Here is a 22,544-nt window from a genome sequence, read left to right as displayed (position 1 = left end):
AGAGATACAGACTGTTACTGACAGGCTGGAGGACAAGTGATTTCCTGGCAGCCATCGTCTCCTTGCCTCTTAATCCAAGCTGTGGGAGGCAGGCAGTGTTGACATCTGAGACCAGTGTATGGGATCCTCTCATATCTGACCTTTAACACAACCAGACCAGAGCAGGTAAAAGGTCTACAGCTCCCCAGTGACTTGCATAGATTTGATACTGCACACAAGAGCAAAAGCAAGAGAGAGAGTGAGGAAAGAGATAGAGCACTGGGACAAATGGAGAGTCCTTGAATAAAAACCTATTAGCTACAAAGAAAAGTAGGTTCCTCGCTCTTTCTTTTCAAGATCACTCATTCAGATACCAATTTTTCTCAATAGAGCTTTGTGCCCATGAGAAGATATTAGCGGAAGCTTGAAATGGTATGACATTCTCTGAGTATCAGCATAGGCACTGGACTAGTCTGGTTTGAATTTATATTCTTAAGCACAGATAAGGTCCTTAATGGGCTGAATAGGTTGCTTTACTCTATGCCCCATTAAAAACACAACACATTATGTGATCATTCAAAGAAGTAGTGGAGCTTGGCTAGCTGTTTTCCGTTTCCAGTCTTTTTGCCAAGCTAAGCTAACTGTCTGCTGGCTATAGCTACATATTTCCCTTATAGACATGAGAGTGGCATTGATCTTCTGATCTAACTCTGCAACAGAAAGACCATACTATAGTTGCTGTAGTTATTGTAGAAATTAAAAATAAAATAAAAATGATTGAGTGTCAAAAATGTGTGACTGAATGTAATCCAGGATTATGCTGAATTATCTAATATCTTTGTACCTAGAAATAGGTTTGAAATAAGACTTTAGTCTGGGAGAGTTGCTTTGACGTGGCTTGGGATTATGGCAAGCGTTAATCATCGGGCAGCATCACCAAACGACCTCCCACATCCACAGCTCTCCCAAGCCAGGCAAAGGGAGATAAGGGCAGACTTTGACCTGCCACCCGTGCCCACGACACCTGCTACACGGGTCAATCAGCCAGGGGTGCCACGTCTGTTAGGGCCAGGGTGAGCCGGGTAGCTGGTCACCAAGCAGTTTAATCTCCAACAGATTCGCACCACCTGGCTCTACTGGCATCACACCAAGCCCTGCAGCCCTCCAATCTGGCAACTCCTACTGCCATGTTGCAGAGGGTTCAACAGGAACTCAACTGAAAATGGATGGATAGATGGATGAATGGATGGATGAATGGATGAATGGATGGATGGATGGATGGATGGATGGATGGATGGATGATGCACATAAGTGCAGGTAGGGCACACATATTTTTAAGCCAAATCTCTAAAAGAAAACTGTTTAAGCACATCTACTGTATTCTCCTGATCAGTCCTGCTGTGTGCTGGGTACAGTTGGAGCCATGGGTGGCCCGCAGGCTATACTGCTGCATAAGTGTATGTGAATACATGAATGCTTGCCTCAGGGGAGGATTTGCTCTTGGGTCTTTGATTACCAGTTTGCAGTGAGGCTTTTCAAAATGACACAATTCTTAGATTCCCCTTCAGCAATATAGCACGTGGCTTGCAGTTAAATCTCCCATCTGTTGGATGAGGACTTTTTGGATGAGGCATTCCACTGAGAAGGCTGTCCACTTCTCTGTTGTATATGTGTGCTGCAGAATTGTTTTATGTCTCTGAATGTAGAATGAAATCAACCATACATGGCTTCGCTCCAAAAGGAGGCTGATGAAAAGAGAAGAAATGCTTTTCTTAGTTTTGTAGAATAATAAAGAGGATCATATTTTGTATCAAAGGTATAAGTGGCTGCACTGGGTTGCATAACCAACCAGAATCTGTGACAAAATTTGGACACAGCAGCTTCATCCTCCAAATCCTTCGCTCAGCACATTATCAGCCTTTGTACACACACAAAAAAACAAAGAAATGCATGCAGACCCACACTATGCCCCCATTCCCCAACACCCACACATCGCTTTGCAAGGGTGCGAGGTGTAACTAAAGGATGCATCTGTCTTCTGTCTTAACTTACAGCTCCTGTGTATCTTTATGTATGTATGTAAACCCTTAACATTTCTGCTAGTCAACCAGAACACAGGAAGTAACACTGCATGCAGTTGAGCAAACAGATAATATAAATTCATCAAATAGTCTACATCTGTTGGGTTGCTGCGAGAACAAAGATGAATCAAATTAAACTCAACACATACTGAAAAACTTGTACAAAAGGGTAAAAAACTGTTTAATTAGGGCTGAGACTAATGAGTATTTTCATTATTGAATAATCAAATATTATTTCACAGTAAAACACTTAATAAAAATACAAATGGCAGTATTACAAGACACTAGAGCTGAAACTGATGTCTTAGTTCTGACCAATAAACAAAACCCCAAAGGTATTTAATTGATATGAAGAAGAGGGAAGCAAGCAGATATCCACATTTCAGAAGCCATTACCTGCACAATTATTACTTGGCAACTGATTTATAGGAGTAAGAGCCGATCAAAAATGGCTATGGTTCAGTGTTCGAAATTGAATATTCAATACACATCATCTATAATTGCAATCTTATTTTGAAGCTTGGGAAACACTTTTCATTAACATTCACGCCAATGAATCGACTTCAGCTGAATTGAATTAAACTAAATTGAGTTGATTTACAATGAGAGGCATGTGGTGCAGAAACATGAGAGACGGGTATGTCTTTCAGCACCCAGACCCTGAAGACATAACACAAACTGCATCGTCTGATCCTCTCACACTTCTGTTTCCCCTCTCTATTCTGTTCCTGTTATTTCGGTGACTAATAATAGTCCACACAGTTCCATGAATCATGGTTATTAAGCACAGTAAGAGAAAATATTTTCACCTAAGTCTCCTGACTGCTTATTTTTCACAGTCTTATTGAGCAGAGAATGTTAAGAGCCACAAACACCGAGCTCACAATACCAACAAAACAGCATCTCCATGACTCAACATTATAACAGTTAAGCAAATGAAGAGCTTATATTTGTGCTGCGCTTCTCCTCCACGTGAAAACAGAAGGCAGAGTCAGAGAAACGGAGAACCCAGATTGAAATAGATGAGTGTAAGACAAGAAAAGAAGCCAGGTACTGAGTCATGGAGAGAGGTAGACAGACAGAGAAAGAAAGAGAGGAATGGTTAGTAGGTGGGGACCTTGAAGAGCTTTTGTTCTCTGAACACGGAGGGTTAGTGAGGCAGCACTTGGCAGTTGGTTCAAAGCAACACAGTCTAAATCAATCTTTTACAGCTTGTCCAAACAGACTCATACAGACACATACACATGGGCCCAAAAAAGGACATACACACAGAGGCAACCACAAACAAGCAGACAATACCAGACACTTTGTAGTAGACCTGTGTTGTGATAAAAAAAAATGTTTTCACTTCCTATGCATGGTATGCTTGAAACAGGAGAGAGTCTGTCTTGATACTGAGACTATGTGTGTGTATGAAAGTGTTTGTTAGTGTGTGGCCAACGCTGTGTTTCTTTAATGAGCTCGGTTTACACACTTCGTTAATTGGCTGGCACAGCAAAGGACCGTCCAAGATCTACAGACCAGTCTGCACATACACATATACACACGCATACACATCTCCATTTCACTGTGCTTATTTATTCATGTATTAGTTAGTTTGTTCCACTAGGTTCACTTGCAGGCTGCTGTAGTAATTGCCACTATATTCTCTGCATTGATTTCCACTCCAACTGCAAAGCTGATGTACACACACACACACACACACACACACACACACACACACACAAATACACCCGTGCGTACACAGTCGCCGACTCCCTGAAAGTACCTTTTCTTTGCAAATCTGCCTTCACAAGAAACAAAGCAAGTGCAAATTGTATTTTCACTCAATTTATCTATCCATTTATCCAGTTACCTGTATCTCCCTAACATGTATTCATTTGTGGTAACAAAGAGACAGGTGAGACAGCAAGAACTGCAAGCATTCTAATTAAAGTATCTGGGAGGGGAAGAGAGCTGAGCTTTCTCTCAGCACACCCCTCATCACACTGGCTGTAAAAATAGCATCAACCCCACAATCCCAGGCAAGGTTCTGTCTACTTGCAGCTCAGGGTTTGTTTCTGGTGAGCAATAGGAGGTACAGTGAAGAGATTTTGCTGTTGCTGCACAACAAATACAGAACAGCCAGACTCATAGGTCTGCATAGGCATTCTGGTCGAGCTGGATGAGATAGTCCATTTTGACTGGCCTGTGTACATGTGTGCGAGAGCCATGCTAAACATGATTACAGATGGAAATGGTGTATGTGTGTGTGTCTGTGTATGTATGTGTTGTTTGTGTGTGTGTGTGTGTGTGTGTGTGTGTGTGTGTGTGTGTGTGTGTGTGTGTGTGTGTGTATGTGTGTGTGTTTGGATATGTGGGCAGGCAGGACAGGAGGTCTGCTGGGAGAGATAACTGCTCAAATCTGTCCTCTCCTTCTCACTCACACCCTTCTGCTCAGACCTCTAAAAGCTTACCCCTGGGCTTACCCTGCACACACACAGGCACACAACCCACACACACAGGATCCTCATATCAACCCTATTCCCAATTCCCATTTCAGTCTTCACAGTTCTTCAAAGTCCATAGCAGTTGTGGTTGATTTGAGAGAGATGGACATGGAGAGACAACAAAAAGAGGGATAGACAACAAGTGCATTAGCACCGCTCTGTCCAGTCTGGGTTATCATCTATTAATGAGGTGCAAAGTCACACATACATGCACTTGCAATAGCAAGCGCACACACACATTCACAGAGAGAGAGAAAGTGGGAGAGGGATTGTTTAATATTTAAACAAGATGCTTTAAAGTTGAAATTGAATTAGAATGTCACAATGAGAGTTGAGTTCCTCTAAAAAAAATTCAAATCTCATTCTGAAGGTAATTATACAGCATGAAACTCAAAAGGAAAGCACACAATGTTTCCTTCAGAAATCTCCATCTTTTGTTTATCCTCCGTGTGCTCAGTTTCAAGCATTCCCTCTTGTTTGTTTCAGCAGCTGTTCTTCCTTTGCAGTGACCCCTTGTCCTCCCCTCTCCTCTTTCTCCCCATGAACAAACAACTCCACGTCAGATGGATTTTCTCCACACCATGCCTCATTGCATTATCTCCTCTTTTCCCAACACCTTTGGGGGTGAGAGGAACCAGGCTATGTCAAGGAGATTCTTAAGATCACCATCCCTCCATGCTGGGAAGTCTCAACTGTGAACAAATGTGTACTTAAGGCAGCCTCGGACAGGCGACCAGAGGGCAGCACTGGCATCGCCATGTGGGTGGCCAGAATTTTCAGGGTTCACATTCACAGTGAGAAATGATTGTGATCCGATGAATTCATGTTATGAATACCAAGTGGGTTACTGTTTTATGGCGTTTGATGCACATCTCTCCTGCAGCACCACGGACAGCTCCCTCACTGGGTCATGCTGCTCTGGTCAGCACCACAGACAGCTCCCTATCGCACAAGGTGCAGCCTGATGTCTCAACTTTTAGGTAAACTATGACCTCCTTCATTACCACCTTCCACTTAAGAAAATTCAAGAAAGGTTAATGAAAGTCTAACAGGATTAAAGTATACAACAAGTATAGTCGTCCCATGGGATTTAACAAATAAACACTTCAACTCTCAACTTTTACTCCCTAGTTTATCAACTGCTGTAATTTCACTTATTTAAAATGCATATTACAGTAATGCACATGTGAGAATGTGCACCTTTGCTTTGAGCTAAATGCTAACGCCAGTATGCTAATAATGACAACGCTGACATGCTGATGTTGAGCAGGTATAATATTTACCATGTTCAACATCTGAGTTTAGCATTTTATCAAGTTAATATTTGCTACAGTAATTAGCACAAAACAAAGGCAGCTATGGCTCATGGGAATGTTGTTTGTTTTGTTGATCATAAACCTAAGTTTTGGACAAATTGAATGTGACAGTGGTTCCAGATGAAAAATGAGGGGATGAAGGAATGCGTGTCTTACCCTCTCTCTTTATTACCCTTTTCCTCTCACTCTTCTTCCTGTTCACTATCAATTAAAGGCAATAAACGCCCAAAAGTCAACTTATTGGTGGTGCTAGAAGTAAAGTCAGGAGCATCACCAAAGCCATTAGGATTCATCATCTGGGGACCATGAATGTAAAATGTTACAGCAATCCCTGTGGTGGAACAACACACCAACATTGCCATCTGTAGCATCTGAGCTGCTAGCATGGCCAAAAGTTAAACTTTGCTGCTGTCTTATTTTCACATAATAGTATGGACAGGTTCAATAGATCAAATCCGAATAATTTCTAAGAGAGATAGTAGCAAAAAATGTGTAGAAAACATATTGACAAAAAATAATTGACAATGTAATTCCTTGTGACCAAAAGCCCTAAAGCCATCGGCATCACAAATTAAGCTCCTCTTTGTGCCCTTCTCTGCCACAGCTGCAGCCTGGGAGAGGACACAAGGCCGGCTCAGCCTCATCACATAAAGGCAGGCGGAATGCTAATAAAGTTGGATTCAATCAAATTGAAAGCAGTCTTTTGGTAATTCATGGCTTTAAAATTAGAATTCTTGTTCTCTCCTACACAGCCCGAGTCTTATCCTGGCTCCAACTGAGAGAATATTGTGTTATCTACTGACAAGATGGACGTGTAAAGCATTATTTTACTTTAATCATACAAGAACTGTAAACACTTAAAAATATGATCATGAGTGGAATCTCTTTTTTATTTCTCTTTTATTCTTGTTATAGGATATTTCATGCTAAATATACACTGCTGATGTTTACATTTCCTATAGTGGATCATGTTTTTGCAGTCACTGTTGTGGCATTTGTTAATTAGGCATTGTTGTCTGTAGGCACTTACACATATCTTTGTTTCATCTGCCTTGGGAGCTCTCACTAAGTCCAGCAAAGCAACATTCCTGTAATGAACTGTGGCTGCCAGCAGAAATGTAAAGGGCGTTGTTATCTGTCCACCAAACGGTTTTCTTCAGAAAACGGCCAAAGCAGCACTGGATGTGTAAGCAAATGAAGCAGCTACATAGAGGTTGTGTTCAGTCATACACAAAGCATTTATACAGCTGTTTATTTCTATATAAAACCTACCCACCATTATTCTGTTTGTATGCATGCACATGTACATGGTTATAGTGTTCTCTGTGTGTGCCCTCAGAGTGCTGTGGCTAATGGCAGTGTCATAATATTAGTCATATTAGGAGGGGATTAGTAAGAGAAACCGTCTTAAGGATGTGATCCCTGGGAGGGGGTGCCAGATACTGCTTGTATTACTGTCAGCCCTGTCTCGCACACACACTGGGAGCCTAGCAGCCTCGCCTGCTTTCCTCAATAGGATCTGTAGAGAAACATGACACACTGAAGCGCACCACCTACTGTAGCTCATTCCCCTCTTCCACTGTGTTTTTTTTATCTCATCTATTGAAGTGCGGGTGTGTAACATGTCTCGTAGAAAAACAGAAATGCTCCGGCTGTGTTGGAAGGTTGAAGCGTACGGATTAGGAGAAAGAGTTCTATGCTCTTGAGCTTCTTAACAAGGTGTTCCCTCTTACTGGGCAGACTATGTCATTTATGGTCGAAGCCAAAGTGACAAACTTCTCAGTGACTTAAGTGCACAACTTATATTACGTTTCTGAAAATGCAGTGTTGAAACTACTGGTCAGTGTCAGCAAGCCTAATCATTTTTTAAACATTTGAAACAAGCAAATACATTTGTTTATTCTTTTAGTTTGACTTAACATCAAGTGAAGTTCTACAATGTGAAATTAACTGCAAAGATGATCATCGATTTTATATTCTCTCTCCCAGCAGCCATGCAGTACACACTAATTCAACTCCTGATCCAACTTCCATCTGATAAAAGTAAATGGGTGTAAAAAAGGTGCAAATTAGGTCTAATATTACGAGGGGGACACTCTGCTGTGTTTTGAGCAGCCTACATTGGAAGCACCTACATGTAGATATTACCACAAAGACAGAACCTCAACGTCACTAACATAGGAGCAGTAGGCCTTTCAGCATTAAGCAAAACATAACAACCAAGACACTTTTTTATTGTTTAGGAAAAACAGAAAATAAATTCAGCATTAATGTTTAATTTCCATCTTTAAAGCTCCAGTGTGTAGGATTTAGTAGCATCTAGTGGTGTAGTTGCAGATTGCGGCTCCCTCGCTTCACTCTTCCTTTCCAAGCGTGACAGCGAAACTACGGTGCCTGTGAGACGTAAGATAAATGTGAGCAACCCTAGAGCCAGTGTTTGTCCATTCTGGGCTACTGTAGAAACATTGTGGCCTCTGTGGACTGTAGATAAAAATGTCTTATTTAAAATTCTTATTTTTTCCGGTGATTATACACTAATGAAAACATATTACATTCCATTTCTGCCAATAGATCCTCCGAAACTGTACACAATGGACCTTTAACATTTTTCCAAGTCCAAGCTTTGTTTTGTTTTTCAGAGGATCCTTCCTCTTGGTGAGAAAAGAGACTAAATGAAGTACGTAGCCAAGCTGAGTTGTTCAATGGAGTGTTCTCACACCACAACCACCCACAAAACTGCACTAATTACTGCTGTGTGTGCGTGTTCCAACTCAAACATACCAATCTACAGTATATAAAGCTTCATACTGAATTCATAATTGCATAATTAGATATAATTGCATGTGCTGTGGGCTTGCCTGACAACCTAATGAGGCAGCCATAAAATAGCTAGTGGTCCCACTTATAAGAACATAATCAAAGACTACAAGATAAAAGGGCATACACAGATAAACTCAGCCAGTAGGCTAGACCCAGAGCTACACACACGTAAAAAGAGCAGAAATTATTTAAAGAAAGAAAAGAGTGAGTGAGTTTACCACTCTCATTATACTCTGTCAACAGTGGCTCAGTTCTTCAGTGACTGTGAGTGTCTCTGTGGTTCCGATGTCACAGCCTTTGGGATCTCATTTGCTCCCTACCTTTCCTCACTCGTCACAATCGCCGAAGGAACGACCAAGGCAAGACTCACACAAACATGCCTCAGGAGAGCACAGGGGCCACACACACACATACATAAGGCTGGGCCTAATTATGCCGGCCTAATGACCACAGTGATTACTGTGTAGATGTTGATGAAGAAAGCTGTCGGAGCCACAGGGTTGTACGTGTGGTGTAGCTCTGACTTCTGGCTAACAGCCCCTCTTTGCCGTCAGCCATAATGAGTCAGCCCTGACACTGCCAAAGCTACAGTGTCTGTGTTGGTCCGTTTATAACTGCTGCTGAAAGTGATACCACATCCCAGCCCACACACTGGTGGAAAGTCCTGTCACTGCAGACTCATTAGCAGAAGCTATAGCCACGCCAAAATCAACAAATCAAACTGCCTTCTTAATAACTTGCAATGTGTTACAGCAAGTTGACAACTACAATAGCAAACATGGTTGTTGTTAACCTGCGCACCATGAATTAGGCTACCATGGTATTGCAGCATCCACCACAATCTAATGTTTCTGAAATGTTGTTAAATATCTGAAAGAGTCTGCAGGTTTAACAGTTAGAATTGCTTACAAGGTAAATTATTTGCATTGTTACAACACTTAACACAGTTTTAACACTATGCAATTTATTGACTTTTTGGGAGGATTTCAATTATTTTGAGCGTCATCGAGGTAGAAAAGCACGAGAACCTGGGTAGGTAGAAGAGGTAAACGCCAAACATTCACAGCCAGCCTGCATCAGTATGTAATCATTGAGTGTGAGAAAATATTGACACTCTTGAGTGTAATGATATTTTGTTTTGTATTGATTCTCAAAAACACTGTATCGATTTTTGCATTCAAACCGCCAACCGCTAGATATCAGTGTTGTAGACGTAAACTGAGGGCTACGATGTTGGAGGTTACAAGGACTGTGATAAATACAAATGCAGATCCCACTGATCTGAACAAAATCATAATATATTGCCTTGCTTACAATATCGTAATATATCACAGTTTATGTATCATATCACCAGAGCCGCACCAATGTACAGCTCTAGTAATGAGTGTGTGTAGTGTATATAGATAGCATCAGGGCTGAAGAGAGAGGTATAGACAGAGAGAGAGATCTCCATCTCTAAGTGTCTGTGAGTGAGAGAGTAGAGAGAGAGGGGATGACATGCAGCAAAGGGCAACAGGTCGGATTCAAACCCTGGGCCGCTGCAGCAACCATCTCACCATTATATTCACTTTAGACTAAATATCTTATATATATATATATATATTACTAAACAAATGTATTTTTTTATAGTTTATTTTATTATCGTACACTGTAGTAATATGCAAACCACTTGATGTTTTTTCTGAAAAATTTAGAACATCATAAACCAGCTCTAGCTATACAGTACATGATTATAGTCATGCCAATAAAGCAAAACAGAGGCATTCAATACATGTACGAACATTTAATACCAAATCTTTAAGCCAAACTGATGATATACATCACCATTGTCACTCAACGAATCAGTAGCTTTTAGTTCCTGAGGGCACCAGGGTCAACTCACACATGATACACATATCAATTCCTGGTTAGAAACAACATAATATAAATAAGTAGTTGCTGAACTACTAATGTTACAGACAGTGCTTGTTTTGTGCTGAACGTAATGTAACAGCTTGAACCAGCAACAGACTGAACGTACTACTGAAACTGAACTGAAAAAACACTTTGTACAAAACAAATGTCCACCTCTGTTTCAAAATGAAAACATTTAATTTGAGAGTGAGAGACCAACAGTGAGACAGCACAGCAGAGAGTTTGGTCAAGAGAGATAGCCATTAACAGTGTCAATGAAGGGAAACATGTAATGACAGGACCCCAGAGTCACTGATGAGGGTGATGGATGGCTTTCCACTCAAATACATGGCAGTTCATCACTCACTTCAGACATAAACACACACATTTTACCGTGTATTTTCACAAACAGAATGACACACTCACTCGTGCTCTCCCTCATTCTCTCCCTTATTAACCTTCTGCACATCCACTTAGGCAATACAGTGCAATTCAGCATTGTATTGCTGGCACTGCAATCACATATAGCCTTGGAAAACACTCATGTATACACACATACAGAGCATCACTCACCGTTGCCCTATCACACCCTCATTAGTCAAAGAAGGAGAGCAGTGCCACACTGTATTCCCCTGTCATCTCTGTCTTCTCTGTCTTTTCTGTCTGTTTCTCACAAACGAGTGTCATTATCTATCTATCTACTTATCACTAATTATTTTCAGTACATTGATTTGTATTCTTCTAGCATACATAATGTCAAAAATAATAACAAAGAACAATCACAGAATAACAGAGTCTTAAAATTGCTTATTGTGTCTGGCAGTCACAAAACAATACAATCAAATTAATACAATATGGCTGTAACAGGCCAAAGTTTGGAATTTTTGATAAACAATAAATGATTTAGGGATGCAGCTACTGGTTATTTTTACTGTTGATTAATCTTTTGATTATTTTACTAATTGCAGCCTTACTTTTAGATGAATTGGTTAATCATGTAGTCTACAAAATGTCTTAAATGTCATGCTTGTTTTGTCCTTCAAATTATCCAAAACTCAGATATACTCAATTTATAATATTACAAAGCAGAAAAAACAGCAAATCCTCACATTTGAGAAGCTGTAACCAGATTCTTTTCAATCTGAAACACATTTAAATTAATACAGTATGGCTGTAACTGGCAGACGTTTGTTATTTCTACTTTTTTACTTATTTAGGGCTCAAATTACAGAGGATTTTTATCACCAATTAATGGTTTAGTCTACAAAATGTCTTTGCATTCCTGGTTTATAACACCTTTAAATGTCTTGAGTCTGAATGATTACTGTGGTATTAAAATTGTTATTTAAAAATGTGATTAATTAATTTTGCTCTCATTTGACTACTGAAGTAACCAACTAATTATTTCAGCACTACACGCTGCCCTGGCTATGAGAAAGACAGTCACTGAAACATAAGCTTCGTGTTACCCACCAGGTAACTTCTCTCTTCTCCCTCTGGTCTTCACCCCTTCCTTGCTCTGTAGTCAAGGGACACAGTGTGTGGGGCACAGAGGTGCTGGGTAAACAGTGGTCTCGCAAAGTGCTTTTTCCCAGGCTGTGTATACCTGGGTAATAGAGGCAGTAATGGAGTTTGTTCAGGCTAAGGTAATCCTGGAGCTGTGAGCTCAGCATCTGCTGCTGTTTCTCTCTGACGCTGTTCTGTTCCACAGCAGGTACTGATGTTGTTGTAGCTGTCACCGTTACTGTCCCACACAAGCCATTTGGGAAGCAAAGCAATGTGTGTATGTTTGTGTGAATGTGTATTTTCTGCCAAAAAAAAGAAATGTGTGAAAAATAAATAAATGTGTGTATATGTCTGTGTGCATCCTGAGCAGAAATTGAATAGAGAGAAAGTCAGGTTCTGCTGAAAGATGTGTGTCTGTGAGGGAGGGAAGGTGTCTGGATGTGTGTGTTGTGTGTGTGTGTGTGTGTGTGTGTGTGTGTGTGTGTGTGTGTGTGTGTGTGAGAGAAAGAATCTAAAAAATATGTGTTTGGATGTTATAGCTCACCTTTGGGAGGTGGGATAAGAACAGGGTTGGCGGCTAGGAATGAATTTACGGGGCCCGATCTCCCAGAAACAATTTCTTTATGTGGGTTACACACATTTAGAGTGGCTACTCGTCCCCCCTGGGCCTCAGCACACCACACACAGCTACTGGAGATAGCCAATGAAATACAGAACACCTTTTATAGGACATATGCTTTATATTTATTTTTATTTATCCCCTGTAGCTTCCTGTTTTTTTTACTCTCTTTCTCTCCCTCTCTCTCTCGATCTCTGTCTTTTTCCTTCCTGTTTCACATTCTTGTTATTTCTTCTTTCATTCTCTCCTATTCTCTTCTCATCACGCACAGCTACAGGAGGTGGCAAATGAAAAAGAGATCACTTTTTATAGGACACATGCTGTACTTTTATTTCTTCTTGGTTGCTCTCTTTGTCTTTGTGTGTGTGTGTGTGTGTGTGTGTGTGTGTGTGTGTGTGTGTGTGTGTGTGTGTGTGTGTGTCTCTCTCTCTCTCTCTCTCTCTCTCCTGTCTCTCTGGACAGGAGCTCCGACATTATTCCCATGGAAGGATAAAGGAAGTTAGTGAGAGAAATGCAGGAAGAGGAAGCGCGTGTTAAAGGGGCACAGGGAGACATAAAAACGTTGTGGGAAATGGACACATGAAAGCTTGTGTGTGTGTGTGTGTGTGTGTGTGTGTGTGTGTGTGTGTGTGGGCCTTTTTGTCATGTTACTATAGGGAGGCAGGTTAAAATGGTCCAATTTGAAATCCTATGGCCTTCAGTTTCTTCCAGCATGCCCAAGACAGGAACATGCTTAGGGTACTGTGTGTGTGTGTGTGTGTGTGTGTGTGTGTGAGAGAGAGAGAGAGAGAGAGAGAGAGAGAGAGAGAGAGAGAGAAAGAAAGAGAGATATAATAACAATCAAATTTCATTTTCATTTGAGTACTCTGCTGGTTTCCAAAGCAGTGTATTATCCTCTACATTACTCGTCATATACAGTCATTAATTTTCCACAAGCCAACATACTTTAGGGCATCCCTGTGGCATGGAGATTAAAAAGCCTGCCATGACCTTTGTTGCATCCCTCTCTTCCTCATTTGCTGTCATCCTTCCACAAAAAAACATTAAAAAAAAGTGAAGCTATACCTTTATCTCCACATATATGCATACACACAGTATCTTTGGAGTCTTGAGCTAAAATAAATGGTTATCCTTGCAGGGATCGGTCCCCACAAAGTGACCGTGACAACAGACCTGCATCCCCACAGCAAGATTAATCACACACACCTTTGGTCCTTTTATACTTGTGAAGACCCTCTTGTGGCCAATAACGTAAAGCAACCCTCCATCTCACTCTCCAAAAACATCCTCAATTTAAAAGTCTAAAACCTCACAAAGATACAAGAACAAGGGCACAAACACAAATCAGTATAATCAGTATTCTTTTTCATTCCATCCTCCTAATCTCTCAAGTTATTTCAGTTAAATTGTTTGCACTGTTTTGGAGGATATATAATTCAGCCATGGAAAGTCATATTTAAGTAACATGAGAAAAGAACTATACAGTTAGGTGTGTTGTGTGTTTTTTTCTATCTATTCTTATTTCTAAATGACATGGCACAAAAGTAGATTTGTACTTATATATTTACATAAACGCATACAATTTTTTCAAGGTTTTTACCCTCCATCTTTTCCTTTTGTCACACTGATGTGCCTCTGATCAGTAACGTGAGCAGAAAACCAAAAGTGTTTATTGAATAAACTGGCGATGTTATATTTTCATGATGGTATTCATTAGCCTGTGGTCATATTAAAAATACATTTGAGGACCGTTCCAGGAGCAACTAATCAGTAACCGCACATTTGTTTCTTTTAATGTATTCCTGTATCTCCTCATAAAGCCCAACATCCAATCTTCCTCCCTGCTTTACTCGACATCTCCCTGCATCCTTCTTTCCCGTCAATCATATCCCCCTGTCAGTTCTCTTCCTTCCTTATGTTTTGTATCTCCCTCACTCTGTTACTCTGCCTCATCTCTTCTATGTTCTTCACAGAGGCTCATGAAACACAGAGGGAGAGTCAGAGACACAGACTGATGGTACGGGAACATGTCAAAGATATATTCACCGTTAGGATGACCATCTTTGCTTAAATCCAATCAGCTTGTGTGCACACATGAGGATTTATAAGCAACTCAGGGTTATGAAAAGGCCAGAAACTGACATGAAACATGATCATGAGACACAAATACGTAATACCTTATTACTTCCGCTAAATGTAGCCACTGTGACACATTCAACACCTCACAGCCTCTACTGGCTACCAAACTGATACAACTGTCAACTATAAAGGTTATCTTATGCATCACCATCTACAGTACATCAGGTGATCCATGGTGCTTCGAAGAAGGCGCCCACCACTGCTTTCAGAATGATGAGTTTCCAACATTCTCCACACACATGTTCACATTTTTATAAGCAAAGGCAATATTATCTTCCTGTCATCTAAAGACCACTGTTTAGTGCAACTAAATTGAAGACAAGTAATAGTGCAGAGGGAAACCCTAAGGTTCCTTATCTTTCATTTAAGGCGACAATACACTCATCATGTAGCACCTCTGGACATATCGCAGCTCATAGAATCAATCAACAAGAAGTAATACCGCTGTTTGCCACCGCCAAACACCAGCTCTGCCTAAAATAGCGCATTGAACCCAGCGCCATATGTCCGGATGCGCACAGCTCAGTCCTGCCCCGGTGTCCGTGTGTGTGTGTGTGTGTGTGTGTGTGTTTGTGTGTGTCCGTGTGCGCGTGCGTGTGTGCGTGTGTGTGTGTGTGTGTGTGTGTGTGTGTGTGTGTGTGTGTGTGTGTGTCTGAGAGAGGAAGAGGGAGGAAGAGAGGGAGAGGCAAGCCTATATAGACTGTGCAAACCCTGAAACAACCGCAATCATTTGTCTTATATAAAATCACAACCAAGATAATAAAACTGATACCATACCAGAGCGGGCTGATGGGATTTTACAATGAGCAATCTTTTTGCATAACTCTCATGCCTTCATAAAGTCAAATCCTTGTCTATTCCCTAAAATGGAACAGATGATAATCCATTCTCTCTGCGTAAAATGCTTTTCAAAGATCAGTGGACTATAAAACCATATTCATGCGTGACAGGTGTGCAACTAATTTACTTTTATTTATCACGCACACTTTGAGTACAGTTAATTAAAAAAGGAGCATTAAAAGCGTGGGATGCACCAGGATGTGCAGGTGTAAAGGCTGTCCAGTGAGCCATACCTGTTGGTGCAGTGTGCTCTTGTTCTGTTAGCCCAGCAGGTGAACCTCTCTCCTCATAGCCGCTGCGCTATCCGAGACGGAGGAGAGGCTCGCATCCCCCTCTCCAGTACCATAAAACGGCTCCTCTCTCACACCGGCCGCTCAGGTTCGACTGGAGCGGAAAAGTTATACCATACCATCCACCTCCGCAGCCGGGCTAGAGAGAAACGGAGCCGGTGGCAGATGTGACCTCCTGGGTTAAAACCAGCGCGCTGCCCCCGCGGTTACTCCGGTGCAAGAAAGGGTCCCCTGAAAGTTCCGCTCCTCTCCTCCTCTTGCGCACAACGGGTGAGGCAGGAAACTTAGTTATTAAGACATACCATCATGGAGGAAACATCCAACTTAAACCCTCCGCAGTCAGGCTTTTGCACCGAGAATCCCCTCTGTGTCCTCTTCAAAGGAAGCGATGAGAAGGTAGCCCAGTGTGGCGGGACAGAGGTGCGTTGCGGTCGGGGGTTCAGGCAGACTGTTGTTGCGCTCCTGTCTGTCCGCCTGAAAGATGGAGAGCGCTGCTTGACTGTACTGTCAGCTGTGAAGTGGAGCAGCGCTCCCTAGTGGCGTAAAGAGGGAACAGCTGACTAAAGAGGAGCATGCAATAAACGTAAATGATACTGTACAGTAATGTGAAGAAGGCCATATGGGCTGCGCCAAGACCTGTTGGATATATGATATTAGTCGTCTCTTGTCAGCATAGACTTACACACAAAAGGAAAGAGGCATGGACTAAATGTGTCAGCATCACACACACACACACACACACACACAGTCACAGACATGGTCACCCAGTCACTCAACTCCAGATGCGTCAGCAATCCCTCTCAGGGGGGCTGGATGCTGAACATGAGGAAAGTCTGAAATGCTTGTGTCACTTCAAGAAAGACAAAACAATATTGTGTCTCTCTCTCTCTCTCTCTCTCTCTCTCTCTCTCTCTCTCTCTCTCTCTGTCTCTCTCTCTCTCTCCCTCTCTCTCCCTCTCTCTCTCTCTGTCTCTCTCAGCTGTGTGAAGTTCAAATTAAATTGAACTCACTTTAGCTGAGCTATGGGCATTTCCCAGTAGACTACACCAACAGAAGCGGAGGGGTGATCGACACTGTGCCGACCAAACTGACCTGTGTGTGTGTGTGTGTGTGTGTGTGTGTGTGTGTGTGTGTGTGTGTGTTTGCGCGTGTGTGGTCTCAGTCTCTTCCACTGCCTGAAATGACCTGAGCTGCCCAAAGAAGTTTACTCACAACAAATGACTTTGTCCAGACTCAGTCACTCTGACCAGTGCAGTTCATTTAAGGGAGGCAGCCCCACTGGCTCTGGAGTGTAACTGTGTGTGACCGTGCATGGGTTGTGTGTGTGTGTGTGTGTGTGTGTGTGTGTGTGTGTGTGTGTGTGTGTGTGTGTGTGTGTGTGTGTGTGTGTGTGTGTGTGCATCCGCGTGTCACAGGGTGTGCAGTTAGAGATAGACAGTAATAGGTATTAAGGCCACAGAAGTCAGGCAGTAGAGAAACCTGGTCGTAAAACACAAAACACATAAACACAGCCGACTCAGTGAAACATCTGAAGTTCTAGCAGTGTGTGTATATATAAGAGTCAGCATGCAAGTGTCAGAGTGTGTGTGTGTAAGGGTGAGATGTAATCGAGGTGATGATGTATGGTTGCACACATGGATGACAGGGTAATTGATCCATAGTGGGAGTGTGATTGTGCGCGTGTGCATGTGAGGAGGCCCGGTGCCAGTCATATATCATTTCACCCAGTGAGCTAATCTGTTACTCTGACAAAGAGTTCAGATTACTGAGCTCTCCTCTTCTTTCTGTCCTCCTTCTCGAGCCTTCAACACTCTCCTCTCCTCGTTTACACGTTTCTTCCCCTTCCTTCACCTTTTGCAGCCCTCTGTGTTTTTCATTTCTCATTCTTTGATCCTTCTATATTTTCTTCTTAATACACCAGAGCATTCTCCTTCTCTCCATCCCTCTATTGCTCTCTCTCTCTTTCTCCAGTAACACGGGTGAATCATGGATAACCTAGCCATGGGATTTGTCTTCTGCACTGTTCTCTGGCAGCACAGTTAAACTCAGCATGTGGACTGCAAGATAACAAATAGAGACCCACATGCATGCAAGATCCCAGGGCTGCTTGGAAGCACTCAAAAATCAAACTAATTCCTTTGGGATCTGTGGCATTTGCACACATACATCCTAACCCCCACACACACATATATACACACACACACACACACACACACACACACACACACACACACACACACACTCCAGTTGGTGTCCTCCCAATGAAAATAGATAGGGATTTAGCATGTGCTAGTCACTGCAAGACATTGGTGCATTTCTGTCACAGAATGGTCAATTCCCATAGAGAGAAGCTTTGCAGACCACATGACATGTTGTGCGTACATGGAGTAGCACATACTAGCACACACGCCTGTGTATGCACAAACACTGCCACGTGGACGTATTAATAGAGCAGCTCAAAATAGTCACATCCATTTGTCACACATTTCCTTCAGTCATTGAAGTGAATGGTAAATCAGCTCAACAAAATAGCTGAAATGGACACAAATGCTGCTGGACTATATGAGATAATCCTCACAGCCATGAGGAGATTGCCACATGGTCCTGCATATTCTCATAATAATCAGAGCTGGTAATGAGTGCAGACAATGTACCATGGGGCAGCTGTCACATGCAAAACCTCAGAATAATATTCTATATTTTTGTCCACAAATCTCATGAAAAGACCTAAACCATCAATGTGTTAGTTTGTCCTTAAATGCTTTTTCGACTTCCTCAGTCTGTCTGTGGCTTTCAGCTCTCAGCCTATTGGTTCCTACCGAAGAATTAAATCTTCAGTTATATATTCAATTATAACCTGAATCTGCAGCTCCCCTTTACAAGTTTTATGGCAAGTTTCAGCGTTTTGGCCACAGAAGGCAGGTTTTTCAGTAAGGAATCTCTACAACCCCACTGTACTATACCTGCACAGCACCAAACAGCAAACAGACACAGTTAGCGATTAGCTGGTGAACATATTTGAGCATTTAGCAACAAAAGAGCCAGATATTTCCCTTAGGAGTTGATAGACCAAAAACAGAGCTAAAAGAGAGTGAATATTGGATTTACATTCACCAGGTGGACAGAAACATGACTCCAGATGAATGATAATGTTGCTTCATAACTGCAGGTTTCGGAAATAAGCAACTGTTTACTAGCAAGTTTGCCGTATTAACATGAAAGGTGATGATATGTCCATTTTGTGTTCACAGCTGTCACAAGTTTCTGCTGCCAAAGAAGTGACCCAAAAAAAGACACATTATTGCAGTTTCAAAAGAGTAAATAAAAAAAGGGTTTAGTATTTTTTTTAAACAAACTTCACTCAAATAGGATTAAATAGTGTATTTGTGGGGGACAATTTTCTGCTGTGGATTTGGTGCATGAGTATTTGCAGTAGCAGGACTGTGTATGTGAGACTGACTCAAAATAAACTACAATGCTCATGTTCATTGCAATGAACCAACATATCACCCAGTGCAGTGTTGTGGCTCACTTAAGTTGTATTAATAGTTTTTGGACAACAATGAAGAAAGGTCAGAGGAATAAGCTACAATACTTGTTAGTAGGATCAGTTAGTTGTTGATTTTTGGTCTTTTCATAATATTTGTTGCCTGCAAGAAAAATGTAAAATATCATCCTAAAAAGAAAAATGCTACGCCAACAGTCACAGTAGATTCTAACTGGCACCACAAAACTTTTCCAGTACAATATGGTATAATATTTAATTTCATATAAAAACATCAAAGTCAAGATAAAAGCTTTATACACAGTATTATGTGTGCACATGTCCCTGTGTCTCAAAGCCTTGCCAGATGACTCTTATTACCAATACCATGTGGCACGGTGTGCTGAGTGCATCACATCATTTGGAATAAACATACACCAACACACACATGCACACACAAAAACACACATTGTCTTCCGCGTTGTGTTGGCAGGCAGTAATACCAGCATTAGCATATGAAAGACAGCAGCTGGAAGGTGTAGCTGTCACTGTTGTTGTTGCTTGTTGCTTGTTGTGTTATCCATTTGGATAGCAGCTCCTCTGTTCTTACTAACCCTCGCCTTACTAACGTTCACTGTTGCACTCCCTCCTGTCTGTCTGTGTGTCTCCTCCTGTCTGTCAGTCATGCTACTTTTTTTACCCTGGGACTCATGTATGACTAATCACATCCCTCAGGGAATGTAAGGAACATGCAGTGTATGTATGAATGAAGAGTGGACACTCATTACTTACTTTAACTTGCATTCTTTATCATATTCTGTGTCTTTTTCAACCAAAGTTTAAACATATGCTGACTTTCAGAAAATCCTAAAAGTTATTTCCTAAAAATTCCTCTAATCTAGAAACCTCTGCATTCATTTATAAAACTGAAAAAGCTGAAGAGGAAGCAGTGCTTCTTAGAACTCCGAATAATGCGAGATATGGTGTTCAAAAAAGTTACAGTAGATCACTTATCACAGGCTCTAAGTTGAGTTGAAAGACAGAGCTGCCCTCGGCAAAGAACATTTTATCTCAGATAGCAGCAGGGTGCAACCTACCAACTCAACTCTCTCTCCTCTTGTCTGTTTCTCTCTTTCTCTCACTCAAAGATGTAAATGTTCAAACGGACTAATTCCTTTAGAGCTACGATGAGTATGAAAGACCCGTCCCCGCCCTCATTGCTAATTGATGGCCTTGCATCGCAGCATGAGAGCTAGATGAGCCTTGCTTGAGACTCTCATTAGCGGTAACTACACTACAGTTAGCTCCATTAAAATTACATTACAGACATCCTAGATACACCTTACACTGATCTCCTTTCAGTCTGATTCTTTCACTTTAAATGTCACTTACAGTACATGGATGTGAGCTGAGTGATCCCATTGCACTAAAAGAGGAAGGAAAACCCCCAGTGTTACTCACATGGTCAGACTAATTTTGCATTTACATAATTATTACACTAAGGACACACTGAGCAGCTGTGGCTCAGGAGGAGGTATACTAATCGGAAGGACGTTGTTTCGATCCCCGGCTCCTCCTGCTGAAGTGTCATGTGTGAATGGGTGCATGTGACATGAAGTGTAAAGCGCTTTGAGAGGTCTCTAGAAAAGCGGTACACGAGTGCAGTCCATTTAGCATCCGTTTACTCTTAATAGATACAAGAATGTTGTACTTTGCCATACTTTATCCACTTATCATAGAAATCTGCTCTGATTATGAAGCAGAGTTAAAAAGAAAAATGGTCACTAGTGTGAAATAACTGAGATATCAACTTTATTATCACCTCTAGCTCTCTTTTACAGTCTGTCCTTTGTAAATGATTTGCATCAAGCTCCACCTTTCCTTGTGACTGGTCAAACCACAAAAAAATGCTTCTTTTTTTGAACAGATCTTTTTTCTCCTGGGAAAGCCAGTAGACGCTAGCATGTGACCGAAGGCAGTTGTTGAACCTCAGACTCAAAAGCAACATGACAGGGTGACTGACAACATTTCCCAGCTGGTATGGCAGCACCTGTAGATCCTCCAGGGACAGCTGGAAGACACTGCTTTGTAAAAGAACATCTATGATGCTCTGCTTGCTCTGTTGCCACTGCACCCTCAACCTGGAGGAGCTGCTAGAAAATGGGTGGATGAATGAATGCAGGCATTTATTAGTTTTTGTAAAATAACTTTCTTTTAAAGCAGCAGCCATTGATCTAATTTATTAATTGGTATATTTTTTGCTGCTTGGGGGTGGTGGAACTTACTTTGCAAGGCTGCTGGATTCACAAGATTACACAAGAATGATGCTCTAGCATCAGTTATCACTCACACGCCACACCTACTGTCTACCTGCACATGACACAAGAGGAGAGGGAGAGATCCCTGTGGTGTTGGCATGCATGGGAATGAATTACAATATAATATATTTGAATATATTTATCACAATTTCAATTACAGTGGAACATGTCATATGTTGACTATATAAAGTTATTTTGGGAACATTTAAGCAAACTCATCCCGCAGACACAAAGCAACATTAGCATTCAATTGGAGTTTCTGGCCACCCAGAAAATATAAGTCCAATATTGACTAAAGTACAGCTCTCCTTTTGGTCTCCAGCCACTCCTGTGGGAAATATCTGGCGTGTTTGGATTTGAGAGCTTTTTCACTGTAAACAGCTGCCTGCTCTGGCTGGGAATACGGTTGATGACAACAGTGACTGTGAACAGTAAAGTATAACCAAAACAATGAGCTGAAAGACACTAAAAGAGCTGAGGGGAGTTGCAGAGTCAGGTGATAATTCAATAATTCAACAAGTCATTTGATCCATTGTTACAATACAAATATTTATAAGTGCAGCTTTAAACACATCTTGGATCAGTATTGTATGTCTCTGTTGTGTTCTCAAGTTAGTTGATACTTTGACATTTGACAATGTGATGACATAATTATACCACGCACAGTAGTGAGTAGCAACAACTCCACAAGTCCTCATTAGAAAATAAAGTCAGCGGTCCAGTGCTCACATACATAGAATAGAGGACATTCATGACAGCAGCGTCCTCAC

General features: G+C 41.5%; 1 protein-coding gene across 2 annotated transcripts in view; it reads right to left on the bottom strand.

Annotated features, from left to right (window-relative positions):
* LOC127377758 (chemokine-like protein TAFA-2) overlaps window positions 1–16,445 on the bottom strand; it is a 73,298-nt gene extending 56,853 nt beyond the window's left edge. The window contains exon 1 of one of the 2 annotated variants that reach the window (XM_051425916.1): window positions 15,916–16,445. The gene's annotated coding sequence lies outside the window, so the exon portion shown is untranslated. The remainder of the gene's footprint in view (window positions 1–15,915) is intronic. The other variant, XM_051425917.1, reaches the window with a different exon arrangement.
* Window positions 16,446–22,544: the final 6,099 nt, after the last annotated feature.

The sequence above is a fragment of the Dicentrarchus labrax genome, unplaced genomic scaffold, assembly GCF_905237075.1.
Source record: "Dicentrarchus labrax unplaced genomic scaffold, dlabrax2021, whole genome shotgun sequence".
Lineage (NCBI taxonomy): Eukaryota > Metazoa > Chordata > Actinopteri > Moronidae > Dicentrarchus > Dicentrarchus labrax.
Note: the sequence above shows the minus strand (reverse complement) of the source record. Positions and strands in the feature narration are given on the sequence as shown.